A 25,758-nucleotide genomic window follows, 5' to 3' on the forward strand; every position below is an offset into this window, starting at 1 on the left:
CTTTGAAGAATTCCTTCATTAAATACGGGTAGGTGAGCCAAGACTGAGATAATGGCTATTATGCTACTATGTTGCTGATGATAATGCAAAAATTGCAACCCCAATAAAAGGGAGTTTGGCCACATCTAACAAAATGGTATGTACAACAGCTCTTAGAGTTAGCAATCTCACTTCTAAAAATTGATGCCAAAGATTCACTGGGGGAAAAAACATAAAATGACTTATATGCGAAGTTACTTGTTATGAGATCATTGAATAGGAAAACACGTAGAAACAAAGTGGCCATCAGTAGGACACGTGGTGAATGAATAATGCCAGCTCCTCTTGATGAAATATCAGGATGTATAAAAAGAAAGAGGGAAAGTCATTATCTAATGCAACAGTGTGATCTCTAGCACGGTTTGTTAGGTGAAACAAACTACGGGCAGAACACCATATATTACATATCACCTTTCATGCAAAAAGGAGGTGGGAATATTGTGTGCTAGAGTATATTTGCAGAAAGAAGCACTAGACGGGTCACTAAAGCAGAATGGTTACCTACAGGTGGAAGGAAACAGGGATAAAAGTTAGAATTCTCCAAATATGCCTTTTATATATATTTTCAGCCTTGTAAACATATATGTTTTACATATTCAAAAATTAAAATATTTAGGAAGCAATTCATAAAATTAAAAATGAACTGAAATGGATGAAGCTGAGTATCTACTTGGTATATTATAGAAAAAATAATTTCTTCAAGTGACTTTATGTAATATATAATATTACGATTATATCACTTTTACAGAATCTGTTCTAGGGACACAGAGCTATTAATAAGTGTTAAATTTCATTCAGTGATTTAATTCTTCAGTAATACTGGTGTTATGAAACTACCGTATGTATATTGTAGGATAATGGAAACAAATTTTGAAAGTGCATGATAAGGCTAATGTTATTGAAATCAAGGTTTTTAACATAAGAGAAAATTATTATATCTTTGATTTTATATTTTATGCAAATATAACATCAAAGACATTAAAAATGATGTAATACCATATTTTAATGATCAATTACCAATATAAACACATCTTACAAAAACAACATGTATGGTATTTCCCAGTTTCATCTGCAGTGAAAGCCTAGAAGTGGTGAGAACTTTGCTAAATTTGTTCAAATCATTCTCTGTCCCTTTCTACTGGACCCATTTCTGCAAGACTCTCTCATGCCTCTTCCCATTTTAAAGGGGCAATAAATCTGCCACAAGGAGGGAGGCAGGAAGAAAATTAGAGAATAGAAGTTTAAAGACATTTGTATCCTTATTTGAAGAAGTAGGGTGTGTCCATAATGATGGAAGAAGAAATAGCAGTTTCAGTATTTTATTTAAAGCTAAGAGATTACCAATAGACAAGTTACATACTAAAAAAGTATAGAACAAGCAGGGAGAATCATAGCAAGAAAGCAATAAATTATGTCCAAAGTGGGTAAATCAATAACTACCTGCATAAATATATTATTTTAAAATATAGAATAAAAACAATTAGGCCAGGCGCCGTGGCTCACGCCTATAATCCTAGCATCTGGGAGGCTGAGGCGGGAGGATTGTTTGAGCTCAGGAGTTCGAGACCAGCCTGACCAAGAGCAAGCTGCCCTCTCTGCTAAAAAGAGAAAGAAATTAGCTGGACAACTAAAAACAGAAAAACTTAGGCGGACATGGTGGCTCATGCCTGTAGTCCCAGCTACTCGGGAGGCTGAGGCAGGAGGATCGCTTGAGCCCAGGAGTTTGAGGTTGCTGTGAGCTAGGCTGACGCCACGGCACTCACTCTAGCCCGGGCGACACAGTGAGACTCTGTCTCAAAAAAAGAGAGAGAGAGAGAGAGAGAGAGAGAGAGAGAGAGAATAAAAACAATAAAATATATAAAAGTGGTTATTTCTGAGAAGTGAGATTGGGAGAGGAGAATACACTTTTATGTAGGAAACTTTCTATACATGTTGATCTTTTTAAACCATGAATATATATAATTTCATGAGAAAATATTTCGAAAATATAAAATGAAATTAAACTAGTGTAACCTGTGTCATACGAGTTCTCAGTAGAAGAAAACATGTCCCATTCATTTCAATAAGCTGTGTTGTGCAGTGCTGTTTGCATTCACTAAAGCCACTCTTCTGTCCCCGTTACCCTCCATCCCAAAACTTCACAAGATTATTTCTGAAAGACCCTAAGGCATTTCCTATGATTTCAGTGATACTAGTAACTGGGTCTTCTGCATGCACCATCTAGGGATGCTTCTCTCTGAGCCCTGCGGCCAGCATGGACCACGCAGGTTCCGATGTCAGTCACAGCGGTGCTGTTGCCAGACTGCAAGCCTGACTCTGCTGCGGCCTTACTCTGGCTTGAGAAATTGCTGCTGAACAGAAGCCACACGGCTCTCAGGATGTGAGCGGGGTGGCTGCCCCTCTCCCTCTCCCCTCTCACACTCGTAACTGATGATCTCAGAGTTTTCCATGTTAAAACATTTCCCTGAGTTTCTGCCTGCAGTCTTCCCCGAGGAGCTGAGCGCGAGGCCTCAGGGTGTAGCGGAGACTCCCCGGGCAGTGCTGCTGCGTGTCTCGCCTTCAGCCTGCAGGATGGCCGGCGTGGGGCTGGCCTCAGGCACTTGGGGTTGCCAGAATCCGCCCGTGCCCTCATTTCAGATTCTTTTTTCCAGTTGACTTCATTTATTTTTTTTTTTTCAGACATGGGTTCTCTGCACAGCAGTTACTGTGACCTCATAGGTACCAAAGCACATATATCTCAGCTTTGTAAACAGATTGGAACTCAGAGTGACTCATGATGGACCCTAATCCCAACTTCTTAGGGCAAGATTTGGTGGCTTAGGTCAATCAACAGTCACAATTTGGGTGGCTGAGGAGGCAGAATCACATACATGCATGACAGCCCCAGCGGACACCCTGGAGCTAAGAGTGCAGGAAGGATCATTTCCCGAAGAATGGCAGGGCACAGAGAGGGTGGTGGCAGCTCTCTGTAGATAAGAAGGGCATTCAGGTGCAGAAAACCACCCAGTTGCATCACCATGGAATGCACTCTTAGGGGATAACGGTGGGATGGTCTGTGAGTTGAGTGCATTTAGAATATGGCTTTCTTCATAATGACAGAGATGTTTGTGCAGATGATATAATTTGAGATCGGCATGGTCAGAACCAGATTCGCCCTCAATCCTATTACAGAGCCTGCATTTTCCACAAATATTTAGTTTTGAATTAGGCAAAGGGTCTTTATAAATGTGATACAGGAGTGAGTGCAAAGTAAGGGAATTGTTAAGTTATCCCATTATAAACTATTAATAACTTCCCTCATATTAGTTTCTTAGATTAGCCTTGTGGTCAAGGAAGGACTTTGATGGAATGAGTTATACAGCAGGAGGATTTTTATGCCATTTTCATGATGCAATGCATAAGGAAAATGACAAAGTATAAAAGTCTATAAAAAGTAAACCATTATGCCTACACAGGAATAACTCAGACAGTACACGATACGAGGCCAGGATGAACAGACCTGGTTTACGTCCCCCCAAGTAGATGGTGATTATAACACACGTCAGGCTTCACGGTTAGACGCTGCAGGTTGCAATTAGTGTCAGGAATGTGGACAGAGGACTTCACACTGTGCTTCTGTGTCCTCATTTCTCATCTACAAGTAGTTTCAAAACTAACCTCATAAGGTTGCTGTGAATTTAAATAAAGAATATATATAAAATCCAACAAGTGGTGCCTAGCATATAAGACTCAAAAAATATTAGTGATTACTTACTATTGGCAGGAATCGCCAGCTCTCAGAAGTAGTGAGTTTCTAGAAGGAATGGAGAAATTAAGGGGAGAGAATTCAGGAGCCTGAAGAGGAGCCAGTGGTGATATTAATACTTAAGTTCAGTGTGCCATTCCTGTGGCCAGGCCTAGTGACTGTACATTGGTCTAGGTCCTCCAGTACCCGGAACTTCCCATGCAGGCTTTGAGATGGAATTTTGAGGCTTCTGCCATGCTGTGTGGACAAAGCCGTGTTAATAAGACAGCGAGGTGCAGAAGTCTTAGTTTCATGTAAATTGTACACATTTCCCCTGAGATTACTCCATAGCTGATTTTAACTGAAACCTAAACAGGGCTGTTACTTAGCTCATCAGCAAGAATTTGGTATGCATGTTTTAAGAAAAAAACCCTAGAATCCCTCCACTCCTGTATCAGGGGATAGGAAGCGTGTTGTAGCGAAACACACACCTGCTCGCGTGCGCGCACACACTAGACTCGGGGGCATGCTATTGAGATCTGAATTTCAGTTCAGCCCTTAACACCCATAATCTTGACCTTATCGCTCATCTTTTGGGTCCTCAGTTTCTTATCTCTAAAATGGCAGTTCGAATTAGTATGATTTGCTTGTGAGGCCCTTTGCTCACAGAAAATCTTACCAGGAAGTCTCGTGTATAAAACAGGCAAGAGTGATTATTCTTTGGTTAAAATAGGGAAGAGACAGAGTCCTGAAAATTCAGATCTCCTCCCCTTGGAGGCTGAGTCCCTGGGGCACAGTTAGATCACACTGGGCAAGAGGACTTCCCAGGTCCCTTTCTGTTTTCAGGCGAGTATTTCAACTAGAGAGCTCACTTGTTTGAAAATAAAATGAATGTCCCATCCAAGTGGTATACTGCATCTTTCCCCTCTTCTGAAGGTGAAAGATGTAGTACACTTTATATTTACTCCTTCCCAACTTTAAGAGTTCTTAAAATATACCTTAATTGATTTTGAATAGAATAAACAGAAAACCACTACAGAGAAACCACTTAAAGTATGATAAAAGTACACATTTTTATTTGTTCATATGAAGCAATCGTCAGTGATCGCTCTCTATACTCCGTGGATTGCTCTCAATTTTCTGAACTAAAATTAGCCTGAACTTCTTGTCACAGACAAGAGAGAGCTTTCCTCTTGTAACTCACGTTCGTATCTTTTATTACAGTTATAACAACTACAGCTTGTGTTCTAGGCTTCCAAAGTTTGGAAGAAACAAACTTGGCTTTGAAGTCAAAAGAGCTCATTTCAAATCCAGTTACTACCACTTGCTAGTTTTGTGAAATATAACCCAATTATCAACATTTTTGAGCCACGTGGAGAGCTAAGTGATGTTCTCTACTGCTACTGCAGTGATTCCCAACTTTTTCGGCACCAGGGACTGTTTTCGTGGAAGACAATTTTCCCACTGACTGGCATGAGTGGGGTGATGGTTTTGGGATGATTCAAGTGCATTATGTTATTGTGCACTTTATTTCTATTATTATTACATTATAATATATAATGAAATAATTATACAATTCACCGTAGGTTGGGGATTCCTGCTCTACTGTATTCATTTGGCTCTCAGAACACACGAGTTTCTGGATCTTTCTCATAGTTTATGCTCTACCTCCTTGTCACATCCTCTACGTTCATCAGGAAAACTGTTCCTGATAAACTACCCTCCAAATTTCTTTCACTCTCATTTTATTCCATAACATTTAGCCTCTCTACTATATTACATAATTTATGTATTTATTATGCCTATGAATCACATACTTAGTCTCTTCCATACTAGAATGTAAACTCCTTGGGTGCAGAGATATTTGCTTCTTTCACTGATCTATCCTAAGTGTTTAGAATAGTGTCTAATACAGGAGATCAATAAAATGTTGGTTGACTGCATGAATGCATGAATGAATGAATACATGAATGAATGAATGAATGAATGAATGAATACATATTTTAAATTGGTTTTGTGAGGCTTAAGTAAAATAATCTATCCCAGAACACCTACCACAGTGCTTGGCAAAGAGAAAACACTAATCAGACATTATTTTTGTTCATAAGCAATTAGCTTAGCATAAGTTCTGGGGACATTGAATCACCGAATATACTGTTGTCACATGGAAGAAGCTCCCCATATAAAGTTTTATATGAATTCTGAGAGAGATGGAGTAATACGAGGAAACTTAATTTGAGGGATTTTTGTTAATCAAATGCTTTGTTAATCAAATGCTACGCTTCTTTGCATGATGACATATTTTTTTGTTGTTAAAAAGACTTTTCATAGGCATTTTCTCAAAGCAAGACTGTTGTCCTATAAGTTTTGTACCTGGTGGTGAGCGGGACGTCACCTTAGCTGTCTTGCAGGCTGTGTTTATCTGAACTTATTTAAAGGACGGTGTCTCTCGATATATCACCGCTTTATCTTGAAGATTTTTAAAGTGTCTGCCACACATCTCTCCCAGGTATTTCATTAAGGGTCTAACACAGGAGTGTCGCATTTCACAGCTTAAGAAAAAGATTTTCTTGAAGTCAATTGAATTATTCGATTTCTTAACGTTTGCGAGGGGCGATGCTTGCCAACTCATAGGAACGATCATAAACACACTCCTGGAGTTCGCAGGTTTTCGGTTTCCACGTCGGAAATAAATACATGGTTACTCTCCCTGCTATGTGCAAGAATCGTAACCAAATCCCCGTGTTTCGGTGCTAACATAAGACAGGCAGGTCAGATGGAAAGATGTAAAATCTTTGCAGCTTCCATTAAAAAAAAGCACAAAAGAGCAACTCTGTTGCTTTTTTCTATTGTTATAGATACTCAAGGCCGATAGCACAGATGAAATCGAAACATAGGGAGAAAGGATTCTGATCTAAAATACCTTATTATGATTATTTTTTAAAGAACAGTGACCGTCAGTGCAAAGGGCAGCGAGATAACGAGCCGGGCCGAGGCCGCGTCCCGCGGGCTGGGAGGTTGGCAGCGGCCTCACCTCCCGCCGCCGGCAGGTGCCGCGCAGTGTCAGGCTAAAGACTCCATTCATTAAGTCCTGCCCCTCCAGCACCGAGCTCTTTACGACAAGAAAAACAAGAAGGAACAGTGAGTCTCTTGTATTTAACCCGTAAAACTTAACACTCTGACCTCAGCCCTATAAACCAGAAGTGAAAGAGGCAATTGCAAATCTGACCAATAAAACTGGTAAAGCACTTACATACTGGATTAGAAGGACGCACATCTATGTGTAAGGAAGGGAAAGGAACAATCCGCGAATTCCTCCGTGGGGTGGAGCCGGAGCTGCTGGAGTCCGTGCACTTCGCAGCACTTCAGGCATGACCGTGCGTGCTCAGCAGGCTGCTGAGTGGCCCCGCCAGCCAGGGGACCACACGAGGGGCTGAGGACGCCTCATGGGCGGAGAGACATGGCAGGGAAGAGCCACTGCGCCAAAGCCCCACTGTGGAGAGAGAGAAGAAGCTCATGTCTGTTTATGTCCTTCTCCGCGTCAGGGAGAAAGGCCCCTGTGTGTTCTGGAGAGGCCTTCGGGCGGAGATGAGGGACTGTTTGTCCTGAGAGCCGGGCACGGGCACAGGGCAGCGCTTGAGAACACGGGCTGGGGCGCCAGGGGCAGGGAGGAGACTCCAGGGCTGCTGCAGTCACAAGGCTTTCGCACGCCGGAACTCCAGCCTGTGCTCCTTTGGCCGAGCGCCGTCAGGGCCGATGGTGCGTTTCCTCGCGTGGAAGAGAACACAGAGGCCTGCCAGCCGAGGGCTGACTGTGCGGCTGGAACAAACCTCCTGTAAGGCTCCTTGCCACAGGCCGCTGGACGGGTGGGGTGGGGAGGCCGAGGGCAGGGAAGGAGACTCCTGTTGAGGATGAAGACCTGGCCGGCGCCTCTTTTGCTCAAGAAAACTCCAGACGTGTGCTTGGGTAGCTGTGGGTGGTTTGGGGCAGGGGGTGAACTCTGGTACTTTCTAAGGAAGACACAGGTAGCTACAGCACAAAGGGAGGAGGAAAAGGTCTTTAACCACTTCGGTACACGCCTCGACTGTAGTCGGCAGCCACAGACGGACGCGCACAGCCCGGCGTCCACTTTAGCCGACAGCCAAGAGCTTTTACTTTTATAGCTTTTATTAGAATTAATTCTAATTTTTCATTTATCAAAATAAAATTGTGAACATTTAAAAATAACGTCATGAAAACAGATATGTCTATGTTACCTATTCTGATTTACATGACGAGTAAAGCTGCCTATAAAGTAGAACAAGCTGTCAGTGCTTTCCAGCTCTCCTCGTCACACGAGAGCGGAACGGACTCGTGGTCCACGCGCAGCGCAGCCGCCGTGCGGACTGCGAGCGCCGCCGTGGCGAGGTGTCGCGGCCGGGGAGCGCCGCACCGAAGTGGTTAAGGAAAACAGACCCTGAGAAGATAGTCATGAGCCAGGTACTAAGAACTTGACCTAGAAGAAAGTTTATTGATTTCTGCAATTCACTAAATTTTTCATATTTATTATGCTCTGATATAAAATGGTGATACCGGCCGGGCGCAGTGGCTCACGCCTGTAATCCTAGCTCTCTGGGAGGCCGAGACGGGCGGATTGCTCAAGGTCAGGAGTTCAAGACCAGCCTGAGCAAGAGTGAGACCCCGTCTCTACTATAAATAGAAAGAAATTAATTGGCCAACTAATATATATAGAAAAAATTAGCCGGGCATGGTGGCGCATGCCTGTAGTCCCACCTACTCGGGAGGCTGAGGCAGGAGGATTGCTTGAGCCCAGGAGTTTGAGGTTGCTGTGAGCTAGGCTGACGCCACGGCACTCACTCTAGCCTGGGCAACAAGTGAGACTCTGTCCCAAAAAAAAAAAAAAATGGTGATACCCAAACTGGTAGTAAAGGTGTACTATGCATAAACGCATTTATTTTTTATACTTTTTGTGAATTAGGAGAAAGCCGTGTCCGGTGTGGCGTGAGGCGCGTGCGGGCGTGAAGGTGGGAGGAGGGAGCAGGTGCGGCAGGTGAGGCTGGCTGGCCTGAGCCTCCTCAGAACGCCTGGCGCCGCACGTTAGGACGACACCTGTGGACACAGTGAGATGCCGCTACTGCGATCACATCACGTGGCAACGTGATTTTGCAGATGTAAATAAGGTTATTCATCAGTCGATCTTAAGGTGGGGGGTTCCCCAGGTTGGCCTCATCTAATCACGTGAGCCTTTTAAAAGCACAGAGTGTTTTCCAGCTGTGGCAGAGGAGAACGTCAGGCGTATCGGAAGGTTAGGAGGGATTCAGAATGAGGTAGGTTTCCTGCAGAGATAAAGAGGGACAGACAGACGGAAGGACCTGAAAGTAGATTTTAAGAGCTAAAAGCAACCCCGCTAACAGCCAGCAAGAAGACTGGAACCTCAGTCCTGCAGCCACAAGGAACTAGGCTCTGCCAACAAGCTTGAAGGAGCTCGAAAGTGAATTCTTCTCTACACCTTCCAAACAAGAGCCTACTCTGGGCACCACTTTAATTTCACCCTTGTGAGATCCCACACAGAGAACCCAGTTAAACACTGCTAGACTTCTGACCTACACATGTGGTAATTTGTTATGCAGCAATAGCAAGCGAATACACCTGGGAATACTGGTATGTGGAAATGCTGGCTGCTTTGTAAGTGGCACGGACACTAGATTACAGCTATTGACAAGTTGGCCCCAAAACCTGGAGAATGGGGCCATCCAGGGCTCAGAAAATAAACTAGGGTGTCTTTAGGCCATCACTTATTAGGTATTTTGATTATGTAACAAAGGAATACGGAAATCCTCTGTTTGCTGGTGTGGCAGTCATGGTAATGCACCTCTTAACCTTCAACCACAAAAAGTGTGAGTCACTGGAGGGCCCAGTTGCTGCTCTTTGAAATGCATCACGAATTTTGTGCCAAACCTTTCAAGGGGCTGCTCCTTGCCGTCCTTGCTCCTTGCCCTCCTGTGCTCATCCAGTGCAGCTTGGTTTTGAAAGCGCATCAATTCCTGACCAACAAAGCACTGCTTTGAGGAGGCCCTGACAGCTTTGCAGAGGTTCCTCGAAACTGTACGACAGTCCAGGTGCTCTGTCCAATCTCCCTTTCCTTTCTCCTTCACGGGGGTCAGATTTCCCTCATGGACTGACCGGCCCTCTCCCCACACTATGTTCTTCCTTACAGACATTTCCTCTAATAAAATCCTTGCAAGCTTAATCCTGTGTGAGAGTCTGACTTTTGGAGGACTTGAACTAGCACCGTTGAATTATTTTTCTTCCTAGACTCTTGGTTTCAAAATGAACACAAGATAAATGCTGGTGATACAAATATGACATCACTCACTGGAGCTTTGAGCCTGGGTGTTAATGCAGAACCGTTGTAACCCGGGCAGCAGTGAGTACCCATTCACCCCAGCTAAATTGTAACCATGTTGTGCTGAATGGCCAAGGAGCAGAGCGTCCTGTTAATCTAAACTTGAGTTTCAGCTTCTACTACTACAACAGAATGACAGGTTGAGTCAAAGCATCTCCACAAGGCCAGAAGAGAAGGACTCAGAGAGAAGAACTAAGAGCGAGTGTTTGCCTTCCTGCCTAAATCCCAATTGGCCGCAACTCTGATCTTGAAGCCAATGGGTCACAAAGACAGGATCCAAGGGGAGGGAGAATGACTCAGTGACTCTTTGGCTGCACTACCTCACTGATAGTCTGGTTGGACAGAAGGAGAAATAAACTATGCCTAGAAGAGCTTCCATTTTTATTTTTAGTTTCTTTAAAGAGAAGATTACTCCTCCTTGGGGAGAAAGACAGTGGAGATAGTAGCATAGAAGAGCCTGGAACACTTTCCTTCGGGATTCAGTGTGTAGCTCGAGGTGTCCAATGTGTCAGCTGCCTCAGCGGAGGAGATTTCTGGTGATGCCATCAGAAGGCAGGATCTCAGTGAGGAGCCTCAGCCTTCCCCCACTCGCCAACAGCAGTGTCCACAGTGAGATATTTGCATGAAGCTTAGCAAGCCGTGGGGACATCAGGGAGATGACTCCTCACGGGACCTGGACAAGAGCAAAGGAAATTGGCAAATGTCATCAGATGACACAGTACTGAACACACACAACTCATCCTGGGATCACCTCAACCACATTGGATGACAATATCAATGACACTTAAGGCCCTGCAGTAGTAGACAGTGGTTAAAACAAGGGTTGCACCAGTGATAACAACATGTGATAATGCTTGGTAGGTGTAAATGTATTTACATGCTCATAAATACATTTGAGTTTCATGAATCTCACACTTGAAAATAGACTCAGTAAATACACTTTCAAGTATGTACTCTTCCCTCCATACTTAGTTGGAATTCGGTCTTTCTCGCTGAGATGTTAATTCCCATCTTTTCTATTAATATATACCCATTAACAAATGATGTGGCAACTGCTTTCATTTTATCAGTTACAAGTACATTTTCATACACATTTTTAAAATGATAACAATTTTTGAAAGATGAGGTTGTATAAGTAAAACCTATGCTCAACTCTTTGAAAGAAATTCACTATACTGAACTGTCTTAGTCCATTTGGGGTGCTATAACAAAATACCTTAGAATGGACGGATTATTATAAACAACACAAATTTATTTCTCACAGTTTGGGAGCTGAGAAGTCCAAGATCAAGGTACTGGCAGATTTGGTGTTTGGAAAGAGCCAGCTTTCTCCTAGACAGCCATCTTCTCAGTGGTAGCAGGGGCAGGAGAGCTCTAGGGCCTCTTTTGTAAGGACACTGATCCCATTCATAAGGGCTCCATCCTTATGATGCAGTCGCCTCCCAAAGGCCCTCCCTCCTAAAACCATCACGTGGCAATGAGCGCTTGCCCCTCTCTCCCTAATCTCCACCAGGATACTAGGAGACGGCCGCCTGCAAACCAGGACGTGGGCTCTCACTAGACATCGGATCTACAGGCACCTTGACCTTGAACTTCACAGCCTCCAGAACTAGGAGAAATGAACGTTTGTCATTTAAACAACTCACTTCATGTTGTACTTGTTATGGCAGCACCACAGATTAAAGCAATCCAATAACTCATTTCCCAAAATCTTGCCTATAACTATAGGTACTTCTTCAAAAATATTTTCAATTGTAATTTTAAAGCAATAAATTAGGTTGAGATGTAGTCATTGTGAAAAAAAGTTAAACTCTGTGAGTGTCAACCAATGCTCATCATCAACATCTATGAATTAAAATGGCATTTCTCTTTGCTATTGGGTGGTTTTTGTATGCTACAGTTGGAAAAACTTATAAATCAATAAGAGACCTACTCAAAAAATGCTTTTGATAAGAGACTGGAATGCACCTTCTAGGTTCAAGCTAGAAGATGCCTCACCTTCAAGAAACTACTCTGCATATTATGTGACTGGGCCCACTGAGGGGAAGAACATTATTTGGGGAACGAAAGTTCACTATCAAAGATTGTTTTATCATATGCCCTTACCCAGTTATATTTTAAATAATATATGAAAACATCATTATAGCAATTGGAAAAATAGACTGTTCTGAGGCTAGTTGTCAAGTCTTCAGTCTGTGAGAGACCAACAAACCCAATTGCATTTATGATGAAACCTGAAAAGGATGGTGACGATTTTAGTGAATAGTCAGACGCCAAATACACTTTTAAGTAGGTATTATCTTCTAGGCATTTTGCTAGTTGCTGAAGACACGTTCATGGACAAGATGGATATCTCCATTTCCAGAATATTAAACAAATACTTACACATACAGTAAATGCTATGAAAAAGTGTAAGTTTCTATTGGGCGAAACATTTGGCCAGAGAAACCCAGAAGAAATTGAGACCTGAAGAACCAATAAGGGAAGGCTGATGGAAGGAACATTCCAGCCAGAGGAGATAATGTACGGAAGCCCTGAGGGTAGGAGAAAACAGAGCCTTTGAAGATCTGAGAGGAATCCAGGACGACTGGAACTTACAGAAGGGAAGTGAAGCTGTGTGTTAGGAAGGAGATACATGAAGTCAGTACTTACAGACTCCTTGCAGGACTTTACCCTTCAAGAGAAGATTGATTGTTTATCCAGAAGGCTGGCATGATGAGAGTTAGATTTTCAAAAGATGAATCTGTGAATTGGGGATATGTCAGAAGGGTGCAAGATTTGGTGGGTTTAAGAGATGATTTCCCAAGTTTAATAGAGAAATTGCAGTGATATAAGTGTATCATGCAAATGAGTACAAACAACAACAAAAAAAACATTCTGTCTTTTATTTTTTTTTTTATTTGAGAATGGCTTTTATCAAAAAGTCCCAAAACAACAAATGCTGGCGTGGATGCGGAGAGAGAGGAACACTCACACACTGCCGGTGGGACTGCAAACTAGTGCAACCTCTGTGGACGGTAATATGGAGATACCTTAAAGAGCTCAGGTAGAACTACTATTTGATCCAGCAATCCCATTACTGGGCATCTACCCACAGGAAAAAAGACGTTCTATAAAAAAGGCATCTGAACTAGAATGTTAATAGCAGCACAATTCACAATTGCAAAAATGTGGAAACAACCCTAGTGCCCGTCAATACATGAGTGGGTCAATAAAATGTGGTACATGTATGCCCTGGAGTTCTACTCAGCCACAAAAAAACAGTGGCGATTAACACCTCTTGCATTATCCTGGATACAGCTGGAGCCCATTCTACAAAGTGAAGTATCACAAGAATGGAAAAACAAGCACCACATGTACTCACCAGCAAATGGGTATTAACTGATCAACACTTAAGTGCACATGGTAGTAACAGCCATCAGGGGTCAGGCAGTTGAGAGGGGAGGAAGGCACGGGTATATTCACACCTAATGGGTGTGGCACGCGCACCATCTGGGGGATGGGCATGCTTGTAGCTCTGACGTGGGCGGGGCAAAGGCGATAGATATATGTAACCTAAACATTTGCACCCCTGGTAATATGCTGAAATAAAAAAAATACATTTGTTAGCTCCTTGAAAGAGAGCAACATCAAATCTCGAGGTCGCAGGAGGACGAGACGTTAATGATACATCAGCTGTAGCCCGAGAAAGCAGAGTATGTAGAGACTCTACACGCCATACTGCAGACAGTCCAGATGCCAGAACGAGAAGGGTGTGCATGTTACCATGATCAGGTGGGGTTATTAACAGTCTAGGGTGTGTGAAACGACATGACTTGAATAATCCTTCATGAAGGGAAAGCACATATTTTATAATGTTTCCAAAGTCTATTGAGTTTAAGCCTTTGCTAAGTTACTATAAAAATATTTTTGGCTGCCTGACCTCATCTTATACTGGACTTCAATGAAATGGACACTTCATTTGGGTAACAAAACGCAGTCTGCACTGCTTATAAACTGAGCACGCATCCTCACAAGTAGTAGACGGAGGAAGGAGACAGCACGAGCCAGGGTCCTTGAAGAGAATCAGAAGGTTGGTGATGGAGCAGCCTCTGCAAAAGACATTAATTTCTATTTTTACCTCCAAAGGGGACCTTGAAAGGCAAGGCCACAGGACTGGGATGAGCCAGAGCAGCGCCCTTTACTGACAGAGCTTGGAAGTCAAGTCCCCAGACTGTTAATAAACCTGTCATGGTCATTCTGTTTTGATTCTCTGGAATGAAGCACAAAATGCAAGGGCAGCTCCATGTTATTTATGAGGAGTGAGGGAGTGGAGAAGGGCTGGGGGAAAAAAGGTGCCAACGCATTCATTTTAACAAAGGGAGAAGTTCAGTTGTCCCAAGTGAAGTGAAGCCAATGAATGTCCCTTTCTGGGTGCTGTCTCCTTTTTCTTTAGTGGTAGAGAAGTAACTTCCATTCCGAGATTCCTATGCACATGGGCTCCTGTTGTCTTGATGAAGCTCTGCTGTTTCCCCAGCCCGGCTGGGTAGCCAAAGCCGCTGCCTCCCTGCCTCTCCCCTTCTCTCAATTCTTGGAAACAGACTAAGCAGTTATAATTTTGTTCCCTAAATGCTTCGTGCCTGTTTTCCTGCTATGTCTGATATATATATATATTCATATATATATGTCATTTTCCAAATGTCTAAAAGACAAAAATATTGTGTCAAAGCTCATTGTGGCATCTTACAATTCCTTGAAGGGGCTAAATTCCCTAATAGAAACCGCCCTGAACCAGGAACCTTGATATTAGCTTTCTGGTTCACTTCGTCACTCCCTGGCTGCATGAACTTGGGCAAGCCAACGTGTCTCCGGATTTCAGCTTACAAACCTGTGTGCAATGACAGCGTTGGATCGGGTGGCCTCTAATCACGTTTCCATGGCTTGTTTCTGTAAATACCCCTATCTGATTCTGTTAGCTATGCTCAGAAACTATAAACACACTAACACAATGGTTCTCACTTTAGAGCTATTGATGGAAAGAAGTTGAGAGGGAGAGAGAGAGGAGAAGGAAGGTACAGAGGAAATGCTAGACTATAGGTCACAGGACTCATGTTAGTCTTTGACCTGTATTTTGGCCGGAGAAGAAACTTCATTTAGGATGTTGCATCACTCGGCTTAAACTAGATTACACTGCAGTAACAAATGATTCCAAAATTATCAGGGCAATAAAACAACAGTATTTTTTTAAATTCACATTTCCTATCCTGCATGGTTTGCTTTTGGCCCTGCTGTGAGTTTAGTCCTTCCTGGGTTTACGCTAAGGGTGCAGCCTCCACCAGGGATACACCAGTCCGAAGTCAAAGGCAGAAGAGCTGCGAGGGCTCTTGATTCTGCTGCTGAGAAGTAGCACACTTCACTCCCGTTCCCATGTTAGTGGCCCAAATGAGTCACGTGGCCACGCCTGAATCAATGGGGGCAGGAAGCACAATTGTCTTATGGGGAGTACAACAAACAAATTAGGAACAATATGCAATTTATTGCAGGAACATTTGTATGAAAACCGAAGAAAAGTTAGTGGTCCCACCAAGCAAAGTCAGGGCCTCTGACCACTGCCATGCCAGGTAACAATCTAACTGCGGTCTACGTGACCATCGTTATCGGTCAACTATCTTTAGTAAGTAAAGGAAGTACAGTCGTCTCTAGGCAGCTGCGGGGCATTGGTTCTAGGACCCCCCCTCCTTGGATATGAAAATCTGCAGATGCTCAAGCCCCTGATATAAAATGGCATAATATTTATTGCTAATAAAACACTTAAAATAGTGCCTGGCACATAGTAAGTGCTAAGTGTTAGCTATTGTTATGAAAATGAACACATGTAATATGTTTTAGAAATTGACTTCCTTATGAATGCAGTCTTTTCCATTTCTTCCATTACTTTGAAAATAAAAATACTCCCAATATTATAAAAATGTATTTAACAATTGCATTTATAAAACAGCTTTGTAAGTAACGTTTCAGGAAGCTCCATAAGGATAGGGATCTCTCATTTCCTGTCTCGGTTACTGCAATGAGACATTTCTTGATAACCGTGGGCTGAATAAAAGGCAGAATGATGCCATTTTATGGTTGGGACCCTGAGTTTTGTGAAGAAATGGTGATGTTTTAAACCAGTTGTACTAGTTTCATAGGGCTGCCATAGCAACATACCGAAGATTAGGCGGTTTGAAAAACAGAAGTTTACTTTCTCATAATTCTTAAGATTAAAATTCCAAGATCAAGGTTTCTGCTAGAGTTCTCTCTCCTTGGCTTGTAGACGGCACCTTCTCCCTGTGCCTCGCACGGTCTTCCCTCTGAATCTGCCTGTGTCATAGTCTGCTGTCCTTATACAGACACTCGTCATATTGAATTAAGGTCCACCCTAAAGACCTCACTTTAAACTTAATCATCTCTCAAAAAGGCCCACATTCTCCAAATACAATCACATATGAGGCACTGAAGGTTACGGCTTCAACCGATGAATCTTGGAGAAACACAATTCAGCTCACGACACTCGTCTGTTGTGCTAACGTAACACATAGAATCAGACTCTCTTCAAACATCAGGTTCATTCTCTTTCTTCAAAACACACTTTTTCTTGGTGTCAGGGGGAATAAGTGGGCAAACGCTTGGCAAAACTAGGGCTGACCGACATAAAAGTCATTATCTGTTTTCCTTTAAAACTCACAAACAGAAAGACATGGCAATGCAGATTTTAAAAATCAAGATCAAAATTAAAAGAAAAACAGGAGGAAAAATAATAGAAAAACCATAAAGTAAAAGAAAGGACAAAAGGAGAAAGGGAGAAAAAAAAACCCTGCTAGAAAAATAATTTTGTGTGTGTCTTAATAGTATTCTTGTTGTTTTTTTTATTTTTTATTTTTTTGAAGCTAACATAAACACCCAAAAGAAGTGTGTTACAGGTCAGTAACCTAAGAATTAGGGGAAAAGGTACTTTGGCCCTGACATTGTTAACATCTTATTTAATTTTTTTGTTCATTTGCGCAGATCATAAGGACTCAGAAAGAATTGGTATAAGCGAGAGAAATTTTTTTAAATGCCTATAAACCAAACTATCAACAAGCGAGCAAAACAAATTTGATTAGTGGGGTTTTTAGGAACTGCCTGAGTCCTGGCTGCGTTTGTGTCGGCCAGTGGCCCATGTCAACCGCCACCACGGTGACGTCCCAATCACACTGCCGAGGGCTCGGCCCTCAGCGAAATGCACCTCCCGCCACTTCTGTGTTAACCCCGAACTTAATAAGCACCTGCCTCCCAGCGGTGCCTGGCTGTCTAACTGAACCACTTACGCCCTGCAAATTTGCAGTCTGACTTCTAGAAAACAAAGCAGCCAGGCTTGCCTCATCTCATCAGTTTAATCATAGAATATCTAAGCTACTCAACAACCCATGTATCTTTAGGAGAGAAAAAAAGAAAAACTGGCTCAGCCAGAACTGTTATTAGAGACATGTGTCCCAGACTATGATCAGAAACTGTTAGTCTTTCTGGATGGAGATGAAAATATGAATACGATATATTAAAAGCAAATGTGGCTGATGAATTAGCATGTGCTGGAGTTACTACAGTAATCCAGAGTAGGGCATGGTGGGGGTCTTAGGTATCAGTCAAAAAAAAAAAATGCCTTTTCCTAGGAAAATTATGAGTGTGGAGAGTCACGAATCTTTCCGATAACCCAAGAGAGCGAGTGTGCGTAAGTGCCTCCTCCATATTAATCAGACTTTTACCTGAAACTTTCTCAGCTCTGCTAATCGAAGTCTGAGGAGTCAGGAAGTGGGATGTCTCAATCAAAGCGGCTTTTTCCCAGACATGCTTGTGAACAAAATCGTGCCTTTCAGGTAACCGCGTTGTTGGCTCACACCTTCTTGGTGCTGGGCAAACGGGCACCACGGTCATATACCGTCACAGGAAAACGGAACATTATAAAGACCCATTCGGGACAGAGAAAGCCTTCCCGGCAGGTCTTCTTCCTGTTTTGCCTTTTGAGCAGCACATCACAAAACCCTTCCCTGCTTTGTGCTCAGCGCGGAGGACTGATAAGAATGGCTAGTATTTATCAAACACTTACTCTGTCTCGGTTGCTCCCAATCACAGGAATTACCAAATTAAATCCACACGTCCACGCGCGCCCTGAATCGAGCGCTGTCCTTTACGGCCGCAGGAAAGGGAACTTAAACAGCTTTCTCAAGACAGAGCACTCCATGAGCAGTAGATCTTGGACTTGAACTCGGCATTTCACACCAGGGCATGGTGATGAGCCTGCAGTCCCCAGCCCCTGGCGCCGGGTGCGGCCTGTCAGGAGCCGTCCGCAGGGCAGGAGGCGAGCGCGGCTCCCCCTGTGCGTGCGGCTGCTCCCCATCGCTGGCCTCGCCGGGTAAGCTGCGCCTCCAGGCAGACCAGCTGGGCACTGGACTCTCACAGGAGCCCGGCCCTGCTGCAGACTGTACACCCGAGGGACCTAGACTGCGCTCCTTAGCAGGGTCTAACGCCTGACGATCGAGGTGGAGCCGAGGCGGTGATGCCAGCGCTGGGTGCAAACACAGATCAGCATCAGCCGAGAGGTCTGACTGCACAGTAAACGCGACGCGCTCGAATCGCCCTGAAACCAGCCTCCCCCACCCTCCCCACCCCACTGTCCATGCAGAAAGCGCCTTCCGTGGAGCCCTGGCGCCAAAAAGGTTGGGGGCCGCTGCGCTCTACCATACAGCGATGCTGAGCGTAAGTCTCTGGTTAAAGAGGACCTAGGCCTAAGAGAAGAAATTCTGAAGGGGGAACTTGAACCGAGCCACGTGCGGCGAGTGAGGCTGAGCAGGACAGAGGCCAGGTTTCTTTCAAAGGACAAATAATAGTAGCACTGCTCGCTGCCTGCGGGGACCTTCCCGGTGAACACCAGGAGCACCTTGTAAGCAGTGATAAAGGGCCAGGGCGGAGACCGGGCGTTCGCCTACCAGCCCTGCCGCTCCCCACCTGTGGGGCCGGGACAAACTCTTCCAACTTCTCTGAGCTTCAGTGTCTTCACTATTTACCGAAATCAGCAGCAGCAGCTTACCTTATATGTTTGAACGAATAATGAGACTTTCTCATTTAATCTTCCGAAAAATACTATAGAAGTATTAAGAAGCACACGGTGTTGAGTCCATTTAACAGATGAGAAAATAAAGAAGTAAAGTTTAAGTTAAACTCAGTATTTTCTGAGCTGTAAATCCATGCTTTCCTCCCAAACTGTGTAGCTTACCACAAACCACGTTTTTTTCTAAATTTCTAAAAGTCACCATTAATTGTTAGGGGATAACACACTCACTGTCAGTGAGGAAGAATGCATATGGCCTGGGGGGCCATCTGACAAAGTAGTAGCATTTAGTTTAAATATGGCATGTGTATGAATCTCTTTTGAGCCTGGTATACCTTGAATTTATGGCTACTAAATATCTGGACGTCTATGGTTCTGACTTGTTGGAAGGTTTCCGAGTCTATTATCAAAGCTCTTTCATGTAAACAGGAGCCAGTTGTTACAGCACTCTCTGTAGCTATAGTAGTTGGTTACGTTAGTTGATTATTTTATGCTTCTAATTACATTAGTTGGTTATTTTTATGCTTCTAATTAAATTGAATTATTGGGTCCGGCAGAATATATCTATGACACTGTGGGCCAGTAAGCTTTATGTGTCATGAATCTAGATTAAATCCTTAAATTCATCAAGATTCCTTGAGATGTAAGTATGGATGGATGAACTCCAATCCAGTTCCAATTCTGGGAAACAGACCAAAACATATGCACTACTAAAGGCACCTTGGTAGCCTTATTTTCTTATCAAAAGGGTACTATTAATCCTTGAATAGAAACAATTCACTATTTATAAAGCTACATTTTGTGGAAGATCATTTCAGTTTTATCAGTCCTGATGTGGGATTTGTTTTTCTGAATCTGAAATAGATCAAGTTTCTGAATTTATACCTAACCTGCACTTGCCAAGCTAATTGAGTTTATTTTTAAATTGAACTTGCTAATGAATGAATGAATGAAGTATCCACAATGGAAAAACTTTTTAAATATAATCTACCACTTTAATACCATCTGCTGCTGGCGTTTGCAGTCATTATGAGTATGTTAGACTGAAGGTTAATTCAAGAAGAAACCAGAATTCTCTCTGAACTGTCTTGTTGCAACTGTGTATTCTGCTTCTATTTGTTATGTAGAGTTTATATAATTTTGTTTTTGAAGAACCAGGTCTCTCATGAGAGCTTTATTTTCTTTAATTTCCATTTATTTTTATGCCTTGTCCCTGCTATTTTTATGCCCAAAGGCCATACTCCATTATCATTTCAAATAAGCCAGAAAAGATCAACTTGAATGAGTTGGAACGGAGAAGAGATGTGCACAGAAATAGCACTTAGCCACTCACCAAGATGTGGTAACGTAAACTCTGCTCTGCTTTTTTAGAGGGGATGAAAATAAGTTCTTAGTGAAAGGGGAAAAATGGGGGAGGGGACAGATTCTTAAAATAAATCCCCACTTGAACTTTCAAATAAATGGGAATTGCAGTGGCTGACAGTATCAGACGCAGAATCCAACGATAGACATGTTTCAACTTCCACTTCCAGACACGATGGGGTGGCTGAGATTGGACTTACCCACACCTCCACCACTTGCCACAGAAAATCATCTTAACCCTTTGCACTCGGATGTCGAGCAAGACTCCACACGGTTAGCATCGGTAGCAGCTCACACCATGAAAAACTATAGATTAAAATTACTCTTTGAATGTATCAATAATTTGAAATATAAAAAAAAAATCCAAATAAATAAGTTTGTATGCAAATAAACTCCAGTTTTTGTAAAATCTGGGGTATTTAAAAAATTAAATCCTGAGTAGAATAAAGGAATCGAGAAAAAAAGCAAGCGAGTGCAAAGGGTTAAAAATGGAATAAAACATCCAACACAACACTTTGAAAAAGTACACAACAGGCAGCCAAAGTCCATGCTCGTTAGAAGAAAGAAACACCTAAAATGAATGCCACCTTCAGCCCAGGTTTCTGCCTGGAAGAACTTTCTGGACTGCAGTGCAGGGAAGTAGAGCCCAAGTGGAGAGCACCAGACTGTGCTGGTGATGGAAGAGGCAGAGATTGGATTCTGGGCTGAAGAGAGAGCCGCGACTTGTGGGCCAAGATATCAGAAAGGGGAGAATTACCCAGAATGGGCAGCCCCTGACTTTCCACTGGATTCCCTCTCGGGTTCTCTGCAGAAGATGGTTTGCACACACGCACACACACACACACACATACGCGCGTGCAAGGCAGGACTCCACAGGTTTAGCACAGTGTGGGTGCTGGGAGCACTGAATGGAGACACTGACATAGTGCGGTGCTGGGAGACGCGGGGTTTCTGGCTCATCCAGAGGGACCAGGGCTTGCTGAGCACCTTGAACATCCAGTTAAGACTTCAGAAAGGCCATCCCTTACAGATAAAAATCCCCTCTCTAGGGTAAGGGCTGAACCCCAGAATCAACTTAGCGTAACTGGTCATTTACTTGTATTTCTATAGTTTTTGTCATTTTTGCATACCTATGCTTCACATTTGATTCATCTGACAAATAATTTAACAAGTATTCAGTAAGCTTCTCTCATATGCATCAGGTATGTTGTGGAGCACACATAAAATATCTTTCTGATATTTGCTTTCTTCTCATTCATGTACTCGCTCTCTGTCCACCAAAACCCCAAACAATTTTTGAGCCACATCTCCGTATTCCAGTTTGAATAGAATTAATCCAAGAGCACCATTCCCAAACTGGAATGTATGCAGCCATCGATCATAGCAGCAACAGGGAAACTCTGTAGCCGTGACCAATTGAGAAACAGCCAAAAATCATAAGTGAGGAGATCAGGCATTGTTCACTGTGTGGATATAACCCATGCCTAATTTCACAATTGTTGTTTCAGACTGCAAACAAACAACCTTTTCCTTCCACTCTCAAGTTATAAAAGGAGAAACATACAGCATTTTAACACTATGTCAACATTATATTAACATAAGCTTTTTGATATTTTTAATTGACCCAAATTCCTTTAGTCATCCATGGGTGTTTACTAATCAGATATGTTCAACAGCTTATGGAGTTGTTTGGCATAGTCTTTCAACGTGAAAGGAACGCAAATGACCAGGGCTTTTTTTTTTTGAAACAGTTCAAGGCATAGCTTTTATATTACAATGGTCACATTACCCTCCCTAAACATTTTCAAAACAGATATTTTTACCATTTTATAGATGGAAAAACTGAGATTAATTTTGCATTAAGTAACAAAATCCAGATTTCTCAGGTCCTGCCTAGCATGTACCAGCTTCCAGCAAAGCAGCTGCCTGAATTTAGATTTTCAAAAGAGCTGTTTTTTATTCGAGGCTTACATGCATCTGTTGTTGGAGAATTTCAAAAAGGCAAAAAGCTCTTTGTGTACAAGCTTCATTCTGGCAAACATATCGAGTAGATTTTGCCATAATGTGGGATGAGATTTGAGAAAAATTGGATAAGTTTATTAATTTTTGATTTAATTGCAATCGTATGAATTGGAGTTGGACATTATGTGCTGTATAATACATAGTAATATATTTCACTAAAAGAATAATAAAACTAAAACTGCACAGAAATCAAATGGATTATAAATAGTTGCTATTAGAAAACGCTGTAGTGTGTCTACTTTATCATAACAGCTCCCAAAATTTATCAAACTTTAATATTTTATGCTCTTTACTGAGATTTACAGATTATGATGTTTCTGGTATATGTGTGTGTGTGTGTGTATAATCATGATAAATCCTAACTTCTGGAAGTTATTGTACATTGCATCAGCAAACAACTATAATTAAAAAAAAAAAAACAATAACAACAACCAAAAAAAAAAAAAAAAACCCTCTGAGGTTTAAGCCTACTAATCTAAAACCAATCAGTGATTGTTTCTGAAACAATCTCTTTTTGAAAAGACTCAGGGACAATTGCTTTTTGGGATTAGTGATATAAGAATTGAAATTAAAGTCATAGCTTCCTCCTTTGGGAATCCACGTGCCCCGTGGAACCCGGGCTGCGAGGCAGGCCGGCAACGCTGACGCCGGACACTAAAGCAGGCCACCAACAGCGAGTGTCCACAACAGAAATTACTTGTCACACCCACAGCTCTCAGCCAGGAGATTAATTCGGTCCCAGGGGACATTCTGGTAATGCCTGGAGACATTTTGGGTTGTCACAGCTTGGGGGTGTACCTGGCATCTGGTGTGCAGAGACGAGGGTCCTGCTAAACAGCCTGCTAAGCCCAGGAAAGCCCCCCACAACGAAGAGTTGTCTGGCCCCAAATGTCAGCACTGCAGAAGCTGGGAAGCTCTGAATTAAACTAGTTTTAATAAGTAGTCGTAACTTTTAAAAGCATTGAGAGAAACCTACCGATATGTGTCTTGGTCTGTCTTGTGCTGCTATCACGGAGTATCTGAGACTGAGTAATTTATGAAGAATAATTTATTTTTCACTGTTCTGGAGGCGGCAAAGTCTGAGATCAACGCACGGGTAGGTTTGGTGTCTGGTAAGAGCCTATTCTCCGCTTCCAAGAAGGTGCCTTGGACGCTGCACCCTCCGGAGGGAGGGCACCCTTCCTCACCTGGCAGAAGAGCAGAAGGGACAGAGAGGGCGAGAGGGGGAGGGAAGGGCCAACTTGCCCTTTTATAAAGGCAGCAATCCTACCCATGAGCATGGAGCCCTCACGGCCTAGTCACTTCTTAAAATCCATCCCACCTCTTAATACTGCTGCCATGGCAATGAAATTTCAACATGAGCTTTGGAGAGGACAAACAGTCAAACCATAGCTACATGGAAATAAAGTTATGTGTAGTAGGGGTGAATTTTTAAGACTTCTTTGTTGGTTATTGAAGTGTTATTAGATATGGTACATAGGTTAGCACAGGTTAGGTATTTTCTTTTTCTTTTCTTTTCTTTCTTTCTTTCTTTCTTTTTTTTTTTTGAAGCAGAGTCTCACTCTGTTGCCCTGGCTATATATAGTGCAGTGGCATCATTACAGCTCACTACAACCTCAAATACCTGGGCTCAAGCGATCCTTCTGCCTCAGCCTCCCGAGTAGCTGGGACTACAGGCATGTGCCACCATGCCCGGCTCATTTTTCTATTTTTTGTAAAGACAGGGTCTCGCTCTTGCTTAGTCTGGTCTCCAACTCCTGGCCTCAAGTAATCCTCCTGCCTCAGCCTCCCAAAGTGCCAGAATTACAGGTGTGAACTACTGTGTCCAGTAGGTCAGGTATTTTTGACTGAAATCAAAGGAGCCTTCGAACAGGAACAATAAAATAGCATATTAGCTGGGGTCAAGGTGCTGCAGCTTAGGACTGTACTTACATTAAGCTCATTTAAAATTTCAAAAACTCTAAATGTGCTTTTTATCGTGATTTTTAAACATAAATCATATTCTTGTGCATTTGATTTCCCAGTTAACATGCCTTAAGGGGCCATAATTTCACTAGAAAGTGTCAGGAAGCTGAAGTGGATCAACTAAGGCTGAAAATAAAGAATACTCACTGACCAGGTTGGAAATGGGTTCTTGCAAAGTCTGAACTCTGCTCAGATGCCGCCCTGCGTGCATTCCTTGCCAACGTGCCTGGTGCAGCTTCCCGGATCAGAGTCTGCCGGCGGCTGTGGCATTATTGGCGTTACTGCTGCTTGTATCTTCACAGCAACAGTAAGTCATTACTCCCAGACCAAGGACTGTCCGTGTCAAAACAAAACCAGTGATTGTAAAAAGGTTGTGGAGAAATTTTCAGAAGCGGCTGTAAATTCACGCAGACTGAATGAATACTGATTTCGAGGCTGAGGACGACATAACGGCAGGAGTAGAGATGTGGAATCCATGCGAGTTACACGTGGCTGATGAATGCTGATGAGCAAAGAGCAAGACGCACTGATGTTTTTTTTTTTTTTCCCCTGGACTGAATATGTACATCTTTACTTTTCCTTAGAGAGATTATTTTTTAAGGGCTAAGTGGACAACTTGCTTTTCAATAATATATTTTTATTCACGGAAAGCTTAAGTTATTCAGTCACTTTGATAAATTACTGTTTCACTCTCTATGTATAAAGTGGGAATAATATTGTGGCTTTCTCCGGATAATTTGAGGGTAAAAGGGACTCCATAAATGCAGAATATTTGTCATGAGACTGGGTCTTATTAGCTTATAGCTTTCACGGTGATTTCATCTAGGCTTAGCTAATGGCTTTTCCATTCTTGCTTGGTAACTAGCAGAAGTGTTCTGGACCCTGCAGAACCACCCAGATTGGAAGACTCTGAAAGATTCCAACCACAGCAGTAGATGCTCTGGCTGTGCTGGAGCCCTTCTGAGGGCTCGGTGGCTTGTGTTGATTAATCACCTTTCACTCCTAAGCCTTTACATGTAATATCGAGTGTTCTAAATACTCGCTTTCTGAAGTGATCCCCAAAGCTCTTTGCAGTTCTAAAACGTTCTGATGTTCCATAAGTAATGTTGTTTCTCTGTTCACAGGACAATTTTTCCC

At 42.8% G+C, this 25,758-nt stretch overlaps 1 long non-coding RNA gene across 1 annotated transcript; it reads right to left on the bottom strand.

Moving 5' to 3' along the window:
- Positions 1-1,729: 1,729 nt before the first annotated feature.
- On the bottom strand, positions 1,730-7,206 carry LOC105860013 (uncharacterized). The gene is made up of 3 exons (XR_001148794.3): positions 7,017-7,206; positions 3,794-3,832; positions 1,730-3,708 (listed from the first exon to the last, which is right to left on the bottom strand). It is a non-coding gene; the product is annotated as an uncharacterized LOC105860013 (long non-coding RNA).
- Between the last annotated feature and the right edge of the window lie 18,552 nt (positions 7,207-25,758).

The sequence above is a fragment of the Microcebus murinus genome, chromosome 23 (assembly GCF_040939455.1).
Source record: "Microcebus murinus isolate Inina chromosome 23, M.murinus_Inina_mat1.0, whole genome shotgun sequence".
Lineage (NCBI taxonomy): Eukaryota > Metazoa > Chordata > Mammalia > Primates > Cheirogaleidae > Microcebus > Microcebus murinus.